The following is a 19,757-nucleotide window of genomic DNA, read 5'->3' on the forward strand; positions in this document are numbered from 1 at the left end:
TAAAATCTTGTCAGTGAGAACATGACATAGTCACAAGAGACACAGAGTTGTCTTCACCTTTAGAGAATATCAAGTCAGGGCTGTTGGGGATGTAGCTTGTCTGAAGAAGGGCTCACACAGCTTGCTTGAGGAGGCATTCATGGGGGGATGGCCTTTGCTCTTTTCAAAATGCTCAGGTGTCTCTTCTTCTTCTTCTTCTTTCTTCTTTCTTCTTTCTTCTTTCTTCTTTCTTCTTTCTTCTTTCTTCTTTCTTCTTTCTTCCTCCTCCTCCTCTTCCTCCTCCTCCTCCTCTTCTTCTTCTCTTCCTCCCTTCCCCCTTTTCCTCCTCCTCTTCCTCCATCTGCTCCTTCTTGTTTATTTTTTTTTAAAATATGGCTTTCTGTAAATATCTCAAGATGGTTATTCACCACAATGAGGGAGAGGTGATACATTCCTTCAAGAAAGTGGTCCTAGGGGCTGGAAAGGTGGCTCCATGGTTAAGAGCACTGCCTGCTCTTCCAGAGGTCCTGAGTTCAACTCCCAGCAACCACATGGTGTCTCACAAACATCTGTAATGGGGTCTGACTGTGACAGTGTACTCATAATAAACAAACAAACAAACAAATTTTAAAAAGAAAGAAAGTGGTCCTAGTGGCTAGATTTTTTTCAAACAACTGGTTTTGTAGAACAGAATAGAAGAGACCCACTGGAGTGTGGGCTCATTTTAGACTGGGGTGTTTTGACAGCTGGTGAGGGAATCGCTCAGCTGAGGGGATACCTTCTCCCAATCTCCAACCTGCAAGGCTCTGTTTCATGTCAGGATGCTATTTCCTTTTCTGTTTCATGTTTTATTGGGGTCGGGTAGTTTCGGGTTTTTGTTGTTGTTGTTTTCTTTTTGTTTTTTTTACTCTTTATCTAGTTGATTTGAAGTCCATACCATGAAGGAAGGCAAGTTACTAGCTAGAGGCTTTGTGGGGAGTGTTACAACGATAGAAGTTATATTAGGAAAAAAAAAACCCTCCATCTTCAGGAAATTCCATCACTTCTCTGGTGGAGAAACAATTAGGGAACAATATGAGGCCGTCCATAATTCAGGGCTGACTGAGTGGGGGCAGGGAGGGGGAGACAATGAGTGCCACATGGATTCAGAGAAGGCAGAAGATCGTGATACAGCTCAGCAGTTTTGGGCCACAATCAGCTTCCAGGGAGCCGTGTCTGCCTTTCCCTTGAGAGTCAGTCAGGCCACTTTGTGAATCTACCATTAGTGGATCAGATCAGAGCATTTTATGCTTGGTGGCATATTGGTGACAGTAGAGCCTGGGTAAAAGGGATGTGGAAACAAGTCACCTACCTCAGGTCTCTCTAGCATCTAAGTGAGAAAGCAGCAAGATGCCTCTACAAGACAAGCACAGCTTCAGTCTCCCTGACAACAGTTTCTGCTGAGCGGAAAACCATTAAGAGGTGGATCTCCACAGCGATAGCCTACAGTTTCCAAGGGATAACGCTTTTCCGCAACAGAGCTTGGCAGCTAAATTTCTGTTCCCCTGGCTTCCCTCCGTACTCTGAGCACAGAGCAGCCCAAAGGCTACCAGTGGCTGATGTGGTGGAAAACATTTCTCACAGGGTGTGAGGCAGTGGGTGGAAATCTCTCCTGATGTACAGAGACAGGACCTCCCTACTGTGAAGGGTTGAAATCAGCGAGGCTGTAGGTGTGGGTAGTAGCTTTTGAAGGATTGTGACACATCCGAAGTTTTGACATGCCTATATCCTAAAAGAGAAAGTCTTCATGGGGGAGAATATAGATCATGTTCTCTGACAGATGTGCTGAGGACAAAAAGCTACGGGAGAGTCAAAGAAGCCCGAACAATCAGGACTATAAGTTCTAATCAAAGAGTGTAATTAATTAAGACCTGGTTAATTGTCTGCCAGCAGGTCTGGGAACCTGCCTCAGTTGCTTGTTTTAGTCACAGACTATGGAGAACACATACCCTCCTTCATGGCTTATGAGGTCGTCTTAGCTTCTTTTCCTGTTGCTGTGATAAAATACCTTGACAAGAATGACTTTAGGGAGAAAGGTGTATTTCAGCTCACAGTGCCAGGGCATGGTCCGTCATGGCAGCAGGTCAAGGTATAGGAACTTGAAGCAGCTGGGTACCTCACATCCATAGTCAGGGAGTGGAGAGATAGAGCGCTTCCGTTCAGCCAGCTTTTCCCTTTTGGAACAGTTTAGAGCCCAAGCTAAGGAAATAGTATGGTCCACTTTCAGGGTCAGTCTTTCCATCCTAATTAACCTAATCAAAACCACCCTTCAAAGGCATGAATAATCACTCACAGATAAGCCTGGAGCTCGTCAGATTGACAATTAACACTAACCCTCACAGTAGCTATGACCTCAGATATATACTTTGTTTGGCCTTGATTTTTTTCTTTTCTTTACTAAGTATGAAGATATGAATACACACGTGGGTTATAACCTCATTCCAACCTCTGATGCAGAGGCTCAAACCCAGGCTTCCAAACATGCTAAGTACCCTCAATGAGCTACATCTCTATACTATGACTAGAGTTTAGTGTTCATTTAAAAAGTGAAGTTCTTTGTGTGAGAAATGGCTTTCCACTTCAATGAGTAAACACAAAAATAATAAAAGACTAAGTTCTTAATTATTCATAAAAACACTAAAAAAAAAATCAGGGTGTGAAGGAGCAAGTCACATTCAAGATTCCCTCAGGCCCAATGATTTCAGAAATCTAAACAGAAACTATTATTTGGCAGCTGAAATAATGATGATGATAGTTCATCTTTCTTGAGCCTTAGTCATATGCAGACTCTATGTACTGATTTACATGTTATGTTCTTTCACCTTAACCGGCATAACTACCATGTTCCTTTTCTTAGTTACTTTTCTATTGCTGAGACAAAACACCAGGACCAAGACAACTTCTATAGAAGAATCCCTTGCAGTTTCAGTGTAAAAGTATCATTTATTTCCTCGAATGAAACTGTTGTCTGGGAAGAATTACTGCCTCCATCTGCTAACCTAGACCTAGTCCTGGAAGCTTCTAGCCTCTGTACCATCGAATCTAGACCTAGAATGTGTTCGGCCTCTGAGACTTGGTGCTGAGGAAGTGCATCCCTGCTTCCTAGTTCCTTCTGAGCTGTGACTAGCAAGGCAACTCAACTGTTCTGGCTCACACTCCTCTCCAAGCTGATTGACGCCATCTGGCTTCTCTCCATTGGCCTCTCCTCAATTGCTCTGCTTGGCCTCAAACTAACTCTAGCAATCTGCTCTAATCTTCTGGGTCCTTCTCATTCTCTGGTTCGTTCTGTCACTGCAACCTATCTCTATAACTATCCCAGTAAAAATGGTCTCCTTTTTCCCCCACTCTGCACTGCTCTCTCTCTCTTTCTCTCTCTCTCTCTCTTTCTGTTTTTTTTCTTTTAAAAAAAGTATTTTTATTTCATTTATATGAGTGTTTGCTTGCTTGGTGGTGCCCACAGGGGCCAGAAGACGGTATCAGGTCCTCTAGAACAGGAGTTATAGGTGGGTGTAAGACGCCATGTGGGTGTTGGGGATCCAACCCTGGTCCTCTGGAAGAACAGCCAGTGCACTTCCATGCAGAACCACCTGCCCATGCCCACTCCAAACGTCATGTCATATTCCCATGCTTTACTCCTAATGAATTCTGTAACATTCAGTACATCTCGCACCATTTACTGTAGCTACACAAAGCAACACCAAAAATTTGCACTGCTCTCTTAAGTAGCCTCCCTTTCCTCTCCTTGTGAGAGTTGGGCACATCCTATTCTGTCAAATCTTTCTGTGATTTGTCACTTTGTCTGCCACTCAATTATATATTACTTTCAAACATGAGTGCTTCCTTCTACAAACCAACTTTACTTTCATTGTTTGGGATTAAAGGTGTGTGCTAAGGCTGAGCCACATCATAACTAGAAACAGCTTTTTTTCAGTAAAAAAACAATGTTGGAATTCACCTTGTGATCAAATATCCTGCAACAGTTTAGAGTCCATGACGGTGGAGCAAAGATGTGGTGGCAAGTTCACACCTTGATCCCCAGGGAGAGAACTCAGGGAATGCCCTGAGTGTTTTGAAACCTTGAAGTCTGCCCCCTGTAACACACCTCCTCCAACTGGGCTAAACTTCCTAATCCTTCCCATATAGGCCCACCAATAGAGACTAAGTATTTAAATGTATGAACGGCTGGAGGTAATTCTCAGTCAAACTACCGCCCCCTTTGTCTGTCAAGGAGCAAGACATGAAAGGCACACATGAACCTGGCCTGAGTCACAATACCAGAGAGTAGCGGACCACCTTAATGCAAGTTAGTGCCAAACCATGTCCCTAACTGTTGTGCTGTTACACACAGCCCAGCATTGTTGTTTAGGTTTTGATACACGCTAAAGAAAACCATTGTAAGCTTGGACACGGTTCAAAGCTGTTCAACCCAGCTTTACGGTTTCCTCAAGGTAGAACGCGTTTGTTTGCCTTGGAGTCAAAGAAGGCGTGGTCTGGGTTCTTTAAGATTGAGTGGTTTAAGTCCTTGTCACAGTGACAGGAATTAACAACAGGGAAACTCTGAGCTGAGAGAGAGACAGAGAGAGAGAGAGAGAGAGAGAGAGAGAGAGAGAGAGAGAGAGAGAGAGAGAGAGAGAGAGAGAGAGAGATTTTATTACCCCTAAGAAGTTGTTCAATTCTAAGTGTGGGCGGGATAACTATTTTTAATGACTCATTCCTTCACCCCAAGTGATGTCACTTGTTTGACCTTGTTTACACAGTCTAAGAAGGTCATTCACAGGTCAGCCAATCCTGGCCTGCCACATCCTCAGACAATGAGACTGTGATGGTGAGAGTCGGATTTCCCCAGTTATTATCTGGCTTGCTAAATTTGCATTGGTTCTTCCCACGTTTGCCCACAGCACCTCACGTTTCCTGCAAACATAGGCCACTTGGTATGTTTTTTTCCTCCTTGCTAAGCAAAAGCCATGAGGTATGGATTTTTCTTCAGTAAAGGCACTAGAGAAACTTCCCTTAAGGGTTCGAGTGAAGCTGGTGGAAGAATTATCCAGCCTATCATCTTCCTGGAAAGGTCTCCACTGATTTTTTATTAGACACACCGGCTGAATTCCTTCAGGCATGCTTTTTATTCTGGTCACAGGATTGGATTTGTTTAGTGTTTGATTTTCACGGTCTTTAAAGCATTTGCACGGTAGCAATGGGAAGGTGTGTGAAACCTGACAAAACATCAGTCTCCACAATGCTGGGTTCTACCTGCACCCAGGATTAAGTCTACCTGGCTAGGCTAAGCAGAGTCTTGGTTGTAACTGCTAAAGTTAAAAAAACAACAACAGAAAAACTATGTATCTCCCCTCCCAAGAAGGCTCCCCCACCCCCACACCTCTTGCTGGTTTCCTGACCTCTGTGGGTATTCCAAATGAAATGTATGCATCTAAAGCTCAAAGCTAACACCTACAAATGAAAGAAAGCAAGGGACACTTGGCAGGGATACTTAACTCAGAATGATTGTTTCCGGCTGTATCCTTTACCTGTGAGCTTCGAAATTTCATCCTTCTTAATAGTTGAATAATATTCCAGTGTGTAAATACCCCACATTTTCATTATTCATTCATCGAGACTGTAAGAGCCAGGAGTGGCAGATGAATACAAGGTAACAGTATGGGCAGCTGCACTTATGACAGTGACTGTGACACAATGTTGCTCCTGTTGTGTCTGGAAGACAGTTTTCTTGGAGCCATTCTCCACCTCTGGCTCTTCCAATCTTCCTGCCTCCTTCTCCGCATAGAGTTCTGAGCATCATAGGCAAGTAATTGCAGTGACAATCTCCAGACGACTAAATGCGATGTGAGTCCTGCTTGTCCCCCATAAAGCCGTGAAAATGATGAGTTCCTGGGTAGAGCACTTGGAGAGACTTGTCATTTCAGTTAATTAGCTACTCACTTTAAAATCAGTTCTTTGAGAAGCTGTATACAATGGGTTTTGATCAGATTCACTTCCCCCGTGACTCCTCCCACGTCATCCTTACCAAACCAGCTTTGTGTTCTCTTCTCTCCCGTTCACCCTGTCCAGTTTGTGCTGCCTTTGTATTCTTGGACACGTGACCTTCCAATGAAGCATGGTTGGCTTATCATAAGCAAGAGACTTTTTCTTTCTATTTACTGCTGAATTCTTCCATATCTTTTTAAATTTATTTTTTCTCATACAATACATTTTGATGGTGTCTTCCTCTCTCCTAGTCCTCCTAGATCTCCCTATCTCCTTACCCATCCACTGAACCTCATGTTCTCTTTCTCCCTCTCTCACAAAACAAATAAAACAGAAATGAAAGTCAAAAACAAGCAAAAAAAAACCTTATATAACAAAAACTGTCAAATTGAAATAAAAAGTCTGCAATAAAACAAAACAAAAATGGAGGGTTTTTTGTTTGTTTTGATTGCTTGCTTGCTTGTTTGCTTGCTTGGTTTAGACAGGGTCTCTCTACATAGCCTTGGGTGTTCTGGAACTCACTGTATACACCAAACTGGCCTTGAACTCACAGAGATCTGCCTGCCTCTGCCTCCCAAATGCTGGGATCAAAGACATGCGCCATGATCCCCAGCCTATCACCACTTTGATTCTCCTCCCGCAGAATCAGATCCTGGGCTGGGCTCTAGGTACTCACGTTTACCCTCCTTCACTCTGTATCGGTTCCAGTTCTGTTATTTTTCATGGAATAAAGCTGAATCCAATCTATTCTCTAAATATTTATTGGGCACCTAGTGCAAAGCCCTCGCGGAGAACTAAAAATGGCTTCAAATATTTTGATATTTTTTTTTTCCATTGAGACACCTCTTTGCTATTGAATATAGGGTGATTTGGGAAATGCTGTGATCGGTAGACTGAATGTTGCTGTGCTGACTTAGGGACCTCAAGCAACTAACATCCTACTTCCTTCCTCTCAAGACACTGTCCAGGAGCTCTGGGATGCCATATGGGAAGGTTAGCTCTGCTGACCACCATGCTACTGTGTACCACTGCCCCTGCTTCATACATCTCTTAGATGGACAGAGCTTAGATGGACACAGCCATGCATGTACCACATACAAGAATGGAATATGTGATTAGTATATCGGTGAGAGGCTTCTTTTTAATGTCAATTTGTCATAAGTTAAAGTGACCTGAGTAGGGAGCCTCAACTGAAGAGCAGTCCTGATTGGCTTAATGTGGGAGGACCCCCCCCCCCCCCCCCAGTGTAGGCAGTGCCTTCTGTGGCAGCCCAGATACAAAGCTGGAAGGAGGACTATCTGCCTTTTGTGCATGTGGCTTGCTCCCTGCTGCTGAGTTGAATCAGCTTGTTGTTGATGCCGCTGATTCTTTTGATGATATTAGAACTAGTAGTTTCCAGGCTTCCATCACGGACTTAACAAACTGTGGCTCTCTACAAACCTCGCAGGTTCTCAGTGCCAGGTTGAGACGACTGAGGAAACTATTCTTAGAGGACTGAGAGTCTTCAGATCTGAGACAATTGTTACTACTTTAACATAAACTAATTTAATAAATTATATGTATTATATTTATCTATGTAATTAAATGTAATAAATTATATATGTAATTTATAGAAAACTATATGCAAAATATATTATACAATATAAAATTTATATATTTTATATATAATTATACATAATATAACTAATTATTTATGATATGTTATAATATTGTATTATATATAAATATACAAACAATTATATATTATTATATAACACAATACTTACATATTTATAATATAATATTTACATATTTATGATATTTGGTAGGCTATAAATCTATTATATAATATGCAATATTATATATTATATTTGAGACAAATAAATATATAACCCAAAGCCTATATATAAACATTATATATAATATATAATAAAATATATAATTGCATATATATGTGTGTATATATATGTATGTATATATATATGTGTGTGTATATATATAAAATGATGGCTTAGTAGGTACTAAGTCAATTAGGTAGGCCCATATGGTGGAAAGAGAGAGACAACTTCCATACTTTGTCCTCTGTTCTACTCAAATATATCATGGCATATGCACACACATGAATAAATAAATAAATAAATAAATAAATAAATAGCTATTTTTTTGAGACAAGGTCTCGCTATGCAGCCATGGCTATCTATACTTCTGTCTGTGTATGTATGTATGTATGTATGTATGTATGTATGTATGTATCTACCTACCTATCTCGGGAGAACCCTGACTGATACAATTGAGCTAGAAAGAGAAATGAAAAAAAAATACTCTCACCTCTGGAGCAAATGGAATGGTTTTCTGAAAGGTGCTTGTCTCTTATCACCTTCTTTCTCTCAATCTGCGTAATAATTATGATATGATGTTGAGTCAAGCAGGAAACTGGAAATCGGAGTTAGAGAGACACTCAGCTCCATATTTATCTAGGCAACACAGAGGGCAGAGTTGGTGAGACAAAGACAGTCAGGGTCACTGGAGGGGACGGCCTCTCAGCCTTCAGATTGTGGCTTCTGGAGTGTGAGGAAGGCCTGTGGTGTTTCCAGAGAAATCCTTGAAAATGGCAGCCTCAGGGTTCGTCCACCAAGGTGAGCGCTTTAGGTGGGAAGGGGGTGGTGCTGGAGGGAAACCTGCACTTTTTCTAGAACGATGGTGGCTCATGAATGCTCATGGTGGGAAAATCCACTGTTTTTCTAGAAAACCAAGTTATGGTGAACTCATGGTTACCCTGTATCTATGTGAAAGACAAATTCTCTGTGTGATGCTTTGTGTACTGAGTTCAGTACCAAGAGGAAGAAAGAAACAAAAACCAGACACATAACAAAAAGTAACAGATGAACCCGGCTGTGATTTTATCCTTTCCAAAAGCATTCTCTGCCAATAATTGATTTACAAATAGTTCTTTTCACAGGAACTCATACTGTGCTTAGTGTGAATATCCTCTTTGCGGAGACTCAGTTAATATGTGGCATTTTGAAGGCTTTTGCACATTATAAACTCTTGTACTTACCGAGGGGACAGGCGGGGCGTGGACACTGCCTCTCTTTTTCTTTTCGGTTTCAAATGAAATCATTGGCCCCACTTGCTTCTCTCAATTTTATTTTCCCATTAGGAAGGAACGCGGCTCAGATGGATGTGCGGGAGGAAATGCACCAGGAAACCCCAAGCAGGGCGCAATCAGTCACCATTAATGCTCAGAAGGATGAAAGGTACTTGAAGAAATACAGCCACTTATGGATGGACGGGTAAAATTGAATTCATGAAGCGGTGCCTTCTCCATGGGCGATTTCTCGGAGCTGAAGCACCAGAATTGCATGCTGGCTGTGTCAGGCTTCCCCACCGCAGTTAGCACACTTTAAAGAACAGGTATTGAGTTTTAGCTGATTCTGCCACCATCGTTTTCAACTCTACAGACAACTGTTAAACCATAAAATATTTTGAGATATAAAGCTCTTGCCTTGGGAGATCCCCGCCTCCCACGTCATCGTCTATGAAATATTGTATGAACGAATTGATTACTTTAAAAATGGAAAGATACTTAGTAGATAACGTCGAGTTGGAATTTAGCCTTAAAAAAAAAAAACAAAAACAAAAACAAAAAAAGAATGGTAATAAAAGGGGGATTTGATATTTAAGGAACATTTGCATAGATTGACCATGTAGCCTATAGGTCGAGTGACTTGAATCTGAGGAAGGAGGATTGATATATCACAGATCGTTTGATGAGAGCATCCTCATAGAATTCTAATGTGACTCAAGTAATAAGTATTTTAATGCTTTTCTTGCTTATTTTGAGTCTCATATTCTGTAAGTTGCTTTCACACATGGGAAGTGCAATTCTCTCCCTTTACAAACGTGACACAACGCTCACCTCTCTGCTTCGTTTGCATTTGCATGGTCATGAATGTAATTTGAAATGTGTAGCATCCCCCAAGTTTTCACAGGCTTGTTCCTAATTAGCAATTGGCATGCTCCCACATCCCACACCAGGACAGCCAGCCAGGGCTAGTTAGTGATGAAGAGAGAAAAAGTTACACAGAGGAAGGGAAAGGGGATTTCTGCTCACTCAGTGCCAAGGGGGGCGGGGTCTGTTCAGTCCCAGTGGGCTGAATGAAGAACCTGGATGCTGTAGGCAGTAGCCATCTAAGTCTAAGGCTTGAGCTACGGAACTGAGGTATCCAAAGAGATTTATGCAGACATCAGTAATAGTTCCTCCAGAAAGAGGCTTCATCTACAAGAAACAATAGGCATCTCTCTTCCCTAACTGGTCTCCAAACTACAAAGCAAAGGGACTTTTGGACACTTAAGTGTGGCCTGGGTATTTCCAGTGTATTTTTAAGGACCGTCAATGATGTTGCAGTAGGAACGTCTACGTTAAGAAAATGGCTTCTGATTTTTCTCAGTCCCTGTCATCTGATATGAGTGAATTAATCAGAGGGTATTTCCTCAAAGGGCTTAAATATAATAGTTATACAGTCTGTCTTTGCAGCCAATCAGGCTATGCTTACAAGGCTTTAAAAAAAAATCAGAAGTTAAAAATAAAAGCACAGGGGCGGTAGTCAGTAAAATAGAGAAAACTTGTCAAGTTAAAGAAAATGTTCAAAATCCCATTTTTGTTTTTTATGGATTGATAGTGGGATAAGTGGAAAGAATTTCAGAATTCCTATTCTCATATTTGCCTTGTGCATCCTCACTCCCTGTCTGACGGGATTAATATGTGTATCCAGTGAGGTAAGGTCATGGGCATCCAAAGCGCTTCATTGAAAAGTCAGGTTCTTATTACAGGTTCAGGCCTTGAACTGATAACCTTCCTGACTCAGCCTTCTAAGTGCCGAGATTATAGATGAGTGTCACCAGCCCCAGATAAAACTTCATTCAAAAAGTTTTAAGGGGGTTGGAGAGATGTCTCAGCAGTTAAGAGAACTGACTGCTCTTCCAGAGGTCCTGAGTTCAATTCACAGTAACCATATGGTGGCTCACAACTATCTGTAATGGGATCTGATGCCCTCTTCTGGTGTGTCTGAAGACAGTATACTCACATACATAAAATAAAAAGAAATCTTTAAAATTAAAAAAAAAGTTAAATGCAATGCAATGAAAATGATTTGGTTGGCATCCCCTTCTGATAATAGCTGTTTTCCCATTCCTATTATTGTCATCATCATCATCATTTTAATTTTTGTGTGTATGGGCGTTTTGCCTAAATGTATGTTTGTGTATTGTGTGCATGTAGTGCTCATGGAGGCCAGAAAAAGATGTCAGATCCCCTGGGATTGGAGTTGCAGGTAGTTGTAAGTAACCATGTGGGTGCTGGGAATTGAACCAAGGTCGTCTAGAAGAGCAGTCAGTGCTCTGAAACTCTGAGCCATCTCCCTATCCTTCTAAACACATTACTTTCTTTTGGAAGTGATTAGTAGGTGATACGTTTAAAGATCTCTCAACTCTCCTGCATGCGGATGAATAGGTCCCAGGACTGCTATGCTTGAGGAAGATTCACCTGGTTCTTTAGGGGGCTGGGCCTGTTCAAGGGAAGTATTACAGACAGGATATGATTGCGCCCAGAATTCTGAGCAGTAAACACATTTGAATCCCTAGCTGGAGCAGTTGAGATTCGCTGTCCGAAGCAGCGGTTTCTTTGCTGGGAACTGCCTTGGAAGGAGCAGAGGGTACTCATGACGGGCCAATGGAAAACATGCTGACCTGCCACGTGGCCTCAACTCCGCCCCAGAAAACGTCACTACAGTGTCCCGCACTGATCCGCTAAGTAGATGCTCTGGCTCTCCAGGATTCTAAATGCTCCTCTTGACTATTTCACGGTTTATCTGTCCTTCACATTCTCCTGCCCCACGTTTCACAAATGTAAGGTTGATACAGATGACCAATTTAGGACTGAACACTCAAAAGTCATTTATTCTCAGTACTTAACCAGTCAAGAGTCAATCTGTTATCTGCTACAGAGGGAAGCGTCTCCTCCGTTCAGGGCTGAGAACAGCACTAACCTATGGGTATAAGCATAACTACTTAAAAGGCAGTTTGACAACACGTTCGTTCAGTAAGGCACCAGTGGCATGCTCCCCATTAGAAACCATGGGCTTATGCTCAGGTTTAAGTAGGAGACACAAATTCCTTCCTATGGCACATAAAATAGTTCATCACTCCAGTAACAGACCTACCGTTATTGCACCCCGGGTGCATCCTGCCTGGCCGGTTAATGATAGAACTCAGGGTTTGATGATGGCTGATACGTTGGTGGCTTTTGTCCTCTAATGCCTTCACATTCTGTTGTAGCACTATGAAAGCTAGTGGCAGGGAGCAAGGTTTAAGGCCAGTTTCAGCTTGGTTTCTTTTTGTCCTGTAACCAAAGTGTATCGTGCCTTCTGTCCTAAAGCTTTACCACATAGCTCTTAGCATCCAAGTGGGAAAACAAGGCCAGCGGCAGTAGCCTGTGTTGTTCTGAGGGACTCTTGGGCCACCCTGACATACTCGGATATTTCATGTCTGGCACTGAGATTTTCATTAATAACCCATGTCCTCTGCGGGAACATTGTGTACCCATGTGGGGGTACACCGTTTAGAAATAATTACAGTTTTAAATTAGCTTTAGAGGTAGTGGGTTTCTGTATACTGTTTCTGTTTCTCACCCAGCTTTACTTTGGGTAACTCACCCTCAGCCCATCTTCTCCCCTGCTCTCTCAGTCCCGTCTCTGCTGGTTAACCTCTAGTCCCCAGTATCCCCTGACCCCCCTTTCATATCATGCGCACCAACTGCTTGTTCCTGATGGGCCTAATGGTGCACATCTATAATCCTCAGGAGGCTGAGGTAGGAGGATGCTTTGAGTACCACACTAGCTAGCCAGAATTAGAGTGAGTCTTTGCCTGAAAACAGACAAACATATGAATTGAGTTAAAAAGCATTGTTGCACTGTTTTGTAACCCCACAGGTGGGTTGTGGAGTGACCTGAAAGCCACCACATGCTTAGAGCAGTTTGGGGTTCAGTTGTATCTCTTGGTTAGCCACAATGGTTAGCAGCAGAATGAAAGCCTTCTTGATCTAGCGCTGAGCTAATCACCAGTGTGCAACCTTAAGCGCTTTGTTTCCTCAGAAGATGAACAAGCCAGCTTGTAAACCAGGTTGGCCTCTGGGTATCCCAAACTTTCATGCCACGGCTAATCACCTGAAGCTCCTATTCAAAGGCAAGGGATCTTTGAGGATCTTGTTCAAAGGCAGCTTCTGGCTTAGTAGGTGTGCAGTGGGGCCAGGGACTGATTAATCACAGCCCTTGCTTTGTTTTTCCAGGCTAGGATTCTACATAAAACAATGAACAACTATACGCTGGACACAGTGGCTCACACGCGTAATTGCAGCACATGTGACCCTGATACACAGGGTCACCAGGAGTTTGGGGCTAGCGTGGGCCACATATAGAGTACCAGACCAGCTGGAGCTACATTCCAAGATTTTGTCTCAAACAATAACAACCAACAAACAAACTAATGAGATCTGTTGACTCTGTGACAGGTTTCAAATTGGCAGTTCAGGAGACAAGGCTTAATTCTCTGCTTGTAAGAACTGGGCAAGTACAGGCAAGTTCGGGCCTCAGAAGCTGCCTGCCACCTGGCCTGAGTCAAGGACAATGGGTCAGTAGCAGTTTCCAGACTTCCCCAGCAATGGTTCTGGACTGTCCCTAGAGATAAAGCCAATGATAGAGGTCACCTACTCTTCCTGGAATTCCCCTAATATGCTTTAAATTGGGCCTGCAAGCTCACTTTAGGTGTCTCTATCTTGGAGCATGCTGGACTTCTGCAGAATAAAACATTCTTTGCTTTTACATACTATTTGAGTTTGGGGTATCATTCTTCAGAGAATCATGGACCCTTACAAAACAAATCAACAGGGAGATGGGACTGAGTGAACCATGCTTGTCAAAAGGAAAAGCTCTCAGTTTGAGCTGGGCTGGGGTTGGGGCTTAGTGTGAGATGGGGTTGGGGTGAGGTGGGAGAAGAACCCAAGACAATTTGCAAAGGGAATGGCATCTAATTCCCTATTGTGTTTAGTCCCTAATTGGGACTCAGCAGAACAACACAAGCCCCATAGCTCCATAATACTTTTCAAGGGGAGCCACTGTAAAACTTCAGCATTTCTGAATTTAATCCATTACAGGCTCCTATACTTAATGAAATTACAACAATTCAACAAATGATATAATTGCCATAAATACTGCTTTAATATAATTATGTGTAGCTCACTGGAACATGCTATTGCATTCCACAATATAATTATGACATATGCTGTTATCAAATTCCTTATCGAAGGCATGCAATGAATGCAGCTAACATGTTAATCAGGTGTTAGGGTTTCCACCTGACAATGTCCCATTTTAACCAAATGATAGGATAGTAAACATATTTTTCAGGCAGCTAGGTGTGAGGGATGGGGACAAAAGTGGAGGTGACTACAGTCAGTATTTTGGGAAGTGAAGCCTCTAGATGACCCTCTCTGAATTCCTGAGGGTAGTTAATACCCAGTTACTTTCTATTATGTTGGTTTTATATTACCTTTTGGATCATTTCCTTAGGACACACTCCCTAAGCCAAGGAGAGCACTTTGTTTTCTAGGTTTACCATTACACAATGTAAAAAAACATTTCAAGAGAGCTATTTCAAGGGAAACCTGCTTTCCTGGGCTTGTATGTCCTAGAGCTCATTGGGAACACTGGACATCTGGTTGTACTCTGCTTCTTTGCTTGTAGAAGGACTGCAGGGGCCTCCTATGGTGTGTGGTCACACCTACAGCTGGCTTCTGAAAGCCTCAGGGAGCTGAGCGCCCATTGCTTGTTTATGAGGCAGGGTCACATGCATCCTAGCCTGGCCTTGCACACAGTAAGTAACCGAGACCAATTTTGAACTTCAGGTCCTCATGCCTTCATTTCCCAAAGGCAGGGATTATGCGTGTGTGTCACCACGCCCAATCTATGTGGTGCTCAGGATTGAACCCAGGGCCTCATGTATGTTAATTATGTCCTCTACCAACTGAGCTATATCACCAGCCCTAGAAAGCTGAGTGTTTGAAGGAACATCTGATTCTGGCAGGTGAGTATCACTTTCTTCTTTTCTGCTGCAAGAGCTGTTCATTGACGGGTCATAGGTGGTGAACAAATATCCTAAATTGATGACTGGCTTCACTGGACAGCGATGATGGAGAAGCTTCCTCCAGGTTCACAGAGATCAAAGCCTTTTCTCTCTTACTTCTAGCCTGTGACATGACCAGAAACAACGAGTCAATGGTAGCTATCACTAAGGGTCGCCTGTTATCTTCATGGAGATCTGATTTTTCTGAATTCCACTTTCTAGACAGGGAAATTGAGTGTGAGGAGCTCAGAGCAGGCCAGCAGCAGCCCCACCGCCCCAGGATTCCAGCTAAGCGCCTGCAGAATAGAAGGCCTCTGTAGACGCATACAGAACTCCCTTGACATAGTTTTATCCGGAACATCAAGATTTGCATGGAGAAATTCTTAAATAAGATTTAATTACTGACTGGTTATAAGATGTGGTGGAACGAAAAAGTGACATCAGGGCTTTGTTTGCACTGCCCAGGATGGTAGAGGGCGAGAAGCTGTGGTATTTATGTCAGGAATCTGTTGTTTAGCTTTAGAAAAATCTGTAGACCTGGAAGAGATGAAAACTAGGGACCTTTCAAAGTGTGATTGCTCACTTTCCAATTTCAATCTTCCAAGTAGTCTAATACTTCCCAGGACAAATAGAGTTTACTGTGAAGTTTCTTTGCAGATGCAATTTAAAGACAAATTTCTCATGCCCTCATTTGTGAATGTATTGTCAACAAATCACACGCATTTATTCAACTTGTCCAAATAAAAGCCCAATAAGGCTCAGAAATAGATTTCTCAGCAATTTGACTTTCTGATGCAGGGAAAGCAGCACAGAGCTGGATTCATTCAGTCAAAGGAAGCAGAGTGAGGTAATTTAGGGGCAGAGGATTTGTCTGTATCTCTGATTGTGTTGCCGGCCCCATGGATATACCCATGCATAAAAATGTGAATTGCATATTTAAACGACTGCAACTTATTGCATGTCAAGTCTCATTAAAGCAATACAATTAATAGACACAAACAAACGTGAAATCAAACTAGCTCAATTTAAGAAAGTCATTAAATCATTTGAGACAGGGTCTCCCTATGAAGTCCACATTGGCCTCAAACTCTTGCCTCTGTCTCCTCCAGGTTGTGGGAATATAGATGTGTACCACCATGAACACAAACTTTGGTACCACCATGAACACAAACTTTGTGTGTGACTGTGTGTGTGCGCACATGAGGTGTGCAGACCCATGCTTGTGACTATGGAGGTTAGAAGTGGGCATTGTGTCTAGACTATTGCTCTCCACTCTATTTTTTTTTTTTTGGAGACAATCTCCCACTGGCCTGGAGTTCATTGGTATGCTAGACTGGCTGGCCAGCCAGCTGTTGGGATTTGGGGGCTCAGATTGTCTTCAGGGATCTTTTCCTCTCCTTGTTCCTCTTCTTATTCCTCTTTCCTTCCCTCCTGTCCTTCTTCATCCTCTCATTACACAGAAGCACACACGCACACATGAACATGAGAACACACTCCTTGCTTTAGATTTTGAAATTGTTTTGTTATTTCAAAAAGGGAATTATGATACAAAGAAGACAAAGTCTCTCCTTATCGTGGTCACCTGGAGTTGGCTATGAAAGTGAAGAAGCTCTCTTGGAATTTGAAATTGCTGCAGCGGCCTCCAAGTATGACTTTGAGATGGGTAAAGGTTTGGAGGGAGCGAGGAAAGCTTGGATCTGTGTAGGAACAAAATGTGATGGGATGGCCTGCAAAATGGAAAAACTTGTTTGCATGGTGTGTGATTAAACACACAGCCTGCATGCCTAAAGAGCTAAGGAATATAGTCAGTGAGTACATATGCATTTTTTTTCTGGGCTGAGGGAAGTCATTAAAATAAAATATTTTCATGGAGAACAAAGCAATATTTGGTCCCTGTAGGAATCGCACTCTATGTAGCTTCAAGCATCTTGGTGACAGAAAGAGAGGAAAAACAAAGGGGACATGGGGAGGGAAAGGAGCCTCTGCTCCAGAGTCCGACTGAGGTCTTAGCAGCCGAGAGACCAAAGTTACAGAACAACTAGGAAAACTCAGTGTGAGATTTGCCTACATAGAGACGTCATTCCTTTTATAGAGAGGCATTTCACACTCATGAACAGGAGAAAGGAACAGCTGAGGGGGTCAGGGTTTGGGACCTTGAATACTAGCAATTCTGTTTCTTCTCTTTGACAACTAGTCCTGCCTTGGCCAGAAGCCACAATGTCCTTGGTTCTGTTGGCAACTCTGTCCTGGCTGGAGACCTGACAGACCATAATATTTAGAGGCACTGGTTTGTCTTCTGGTTTCTTGTTTTCATCCTTCTCCTTTGCTGAGCAGTTTTAACGAGCAGCTGCTTGGAAGTGCTGTATGATCAGACCTCTGGAAGATGCTCCGGTCCTGATGCTGAGATGGCAAGATGCTTGAAAACTGATCGACCAGCTCCCCAACCCCATGCCTCAACCCAGTGATGCCTTCTTAACTCCTACAGTGACAAACTGCTTGGGAATTTCTCTTAACTGCTCACCTAGAATAAAATGCTTCCCAAAGCTCACCCATGAAATGCAATCATGAGATAACAGAGGTAGAAGTCACTGGTTGGAGTGATTTTTTTTTTTTTTTGTGGCCATTGTTTGATTGATTGATTGATCACTTTTGCTCTTGATATTGTTTACCTGAGGCGAGAAAGATGCTGTCACAGTCAAGGAACGCCCCTTACCTGCTTTTCCATGTTATCAATAAGAATGTTAAAAAAAAAAAAAAAAGCCCTGTGTCAGGCCTCTGTATATATGATCTCTGGGAACTTGTTTCCAGATGTAATTTCTGTGATTTTTCTAGGAATCTTACAAACAAAACTATAAACTTTATTTACATAGAAAGAAAATGTCTGTGCTGGCTAGTTTTATGCTAATCTGACATAGGCTATAGTCATTTGAAAGATGGAAATCTCAATTGGGAAAATGCCCCCATAAGAACTGGCTACAGGCCGGGCGGTGGTGGCATAAGCCTTTAATCCCAGCACTTGGGAGGCAGAGGCAGGTGGATTTCTGAGTTCAAGGACAGCCTGGTCTACAGAGTGAGTTCCAGGACAGCCAGGGCTACACAGAGAAACCCTGTCTCGAAAAACCAAAAAAAAAAAAAAAAAAAAAAAAAAAAAGAACTGGCTACAGACAAGCCTATAGGATGTTTTCTTCATTAGTGATAGATGTGGGAGGGCTCAGACCACTGTGGATGGTCCCACCCTGATGGTGGTCCTAGCTTCTCAAAATTTAAAAGACAATTTTGTTAGAATTTAAAAGAAAAACCCCAGGGAGGGCAAAGTGGAGTGCTCAGTCTTTGAGCTAATCACAGCATGTCAAAAATTAACTGACGTGTGTGTGTGCGTGTGTGTGTGTGTGTGTGTGTGTGTGTGTGTGTGTGTGTGTGTGATTCGTGAATCCAAAGAGCTCTTAGGCAGGTGGCCGGGAGCACAAAGTAATGCAGCTAAAACTCACCCATACAGAAATCCTGAAGTTCCAAGGTCACTTGAACATCTTATCAGAACAATGTATTTACCAGGAAAGGAAGAAGGCCATTGCTCTCCACCCGATTATACTCCACGAAGCCCACCTGGTCAGTTTATCTTGAAAACTCAAGAAGGAAGGCTCTGATAGTGACATGATACGTGAGTCTTCATCACATTTTAAGTAGTGTTTGTAAAATCACTATATTGTAAAAATAATATAATTCTATACTGTATTATAATAAATAATAAATAATTACTTCACAATGTTTTCTCTTTGTTTTGTAATCGCTTTGATGTTATGCAAAGGAATTTTGAGAGTATAACCTTAACTTCTCTCTTCATGAACAGTGAAAGATTCAAATTATCTGTACATGTTTTATTTTTCTTTCCTAGTTTTGGAGAAGCCTTCTTTTGCTGCTTTATTTTTTCCTTTTATTTTATGTGTATGGGTGTTTTGCCTACATTTATGTCTGTGTACCAAGTTTATGCCTCATGCTCAAACACTCAGAGGAGGGCATTGGCTTCCCTGGGACTGGGGTTAGAGGTGGGTGAAAGCCATAGGTGGGTACTAGGAATCAAACCTGCATCCTCTGGAAGAGCAGTCAGTGCTTTTAACTACTGAGCTCTTTCCACCCTCTCTTTTCCTTTTTTTAAAGACTATTTTTGGCTGAGGAGATAGATGGATCAAAAGCTAAGAACATATACATCTCTTCTAGAGGACCTGAGTTCAGACCCAGAAATTATGTCGGGCAGTTCTCAACTGCTTGCAACTCCAGTACCAGGAGATCTGATGTCTCCAGCCTCCACAAGAAAGGTGTACTTGTGTATGTGTAGTGTTTATGTTTAAGAATATCATACATACATCGCATGTATACATATATAAAATGTATTTTGATCATACCTAATCCTTCAGACTCTCCTGCAGCAAGTCCTCTTCTCCCTTAAATGTCTTCCTTCATGTAACCCAGTGAGTCCATTCCGTGCTGCCTCATGTCCATGGGTGTGGGACCATCCACCAGAACACGATTCTCCTTCCCCAGTAGCCATCAATTGCCAGTAGCTTTTCAGCGAGGGCTAGAGCTCTCTACCCATCTCCCGTTCA

This window comes from Mus caroli, unplaced genomic scaffold (assembly GCF_978045245.1).
Source record: "Mus caroli unplaced genomic scaffold, Mus_caroli_1 scaffold_2, whole genome shotgun sequence".
Classification (NCBI taxonomy): Eukaryota; Metazoa; Chordata; class Mammalia; order Rodentia; family Muridae; genus Mus; species Mus caroli.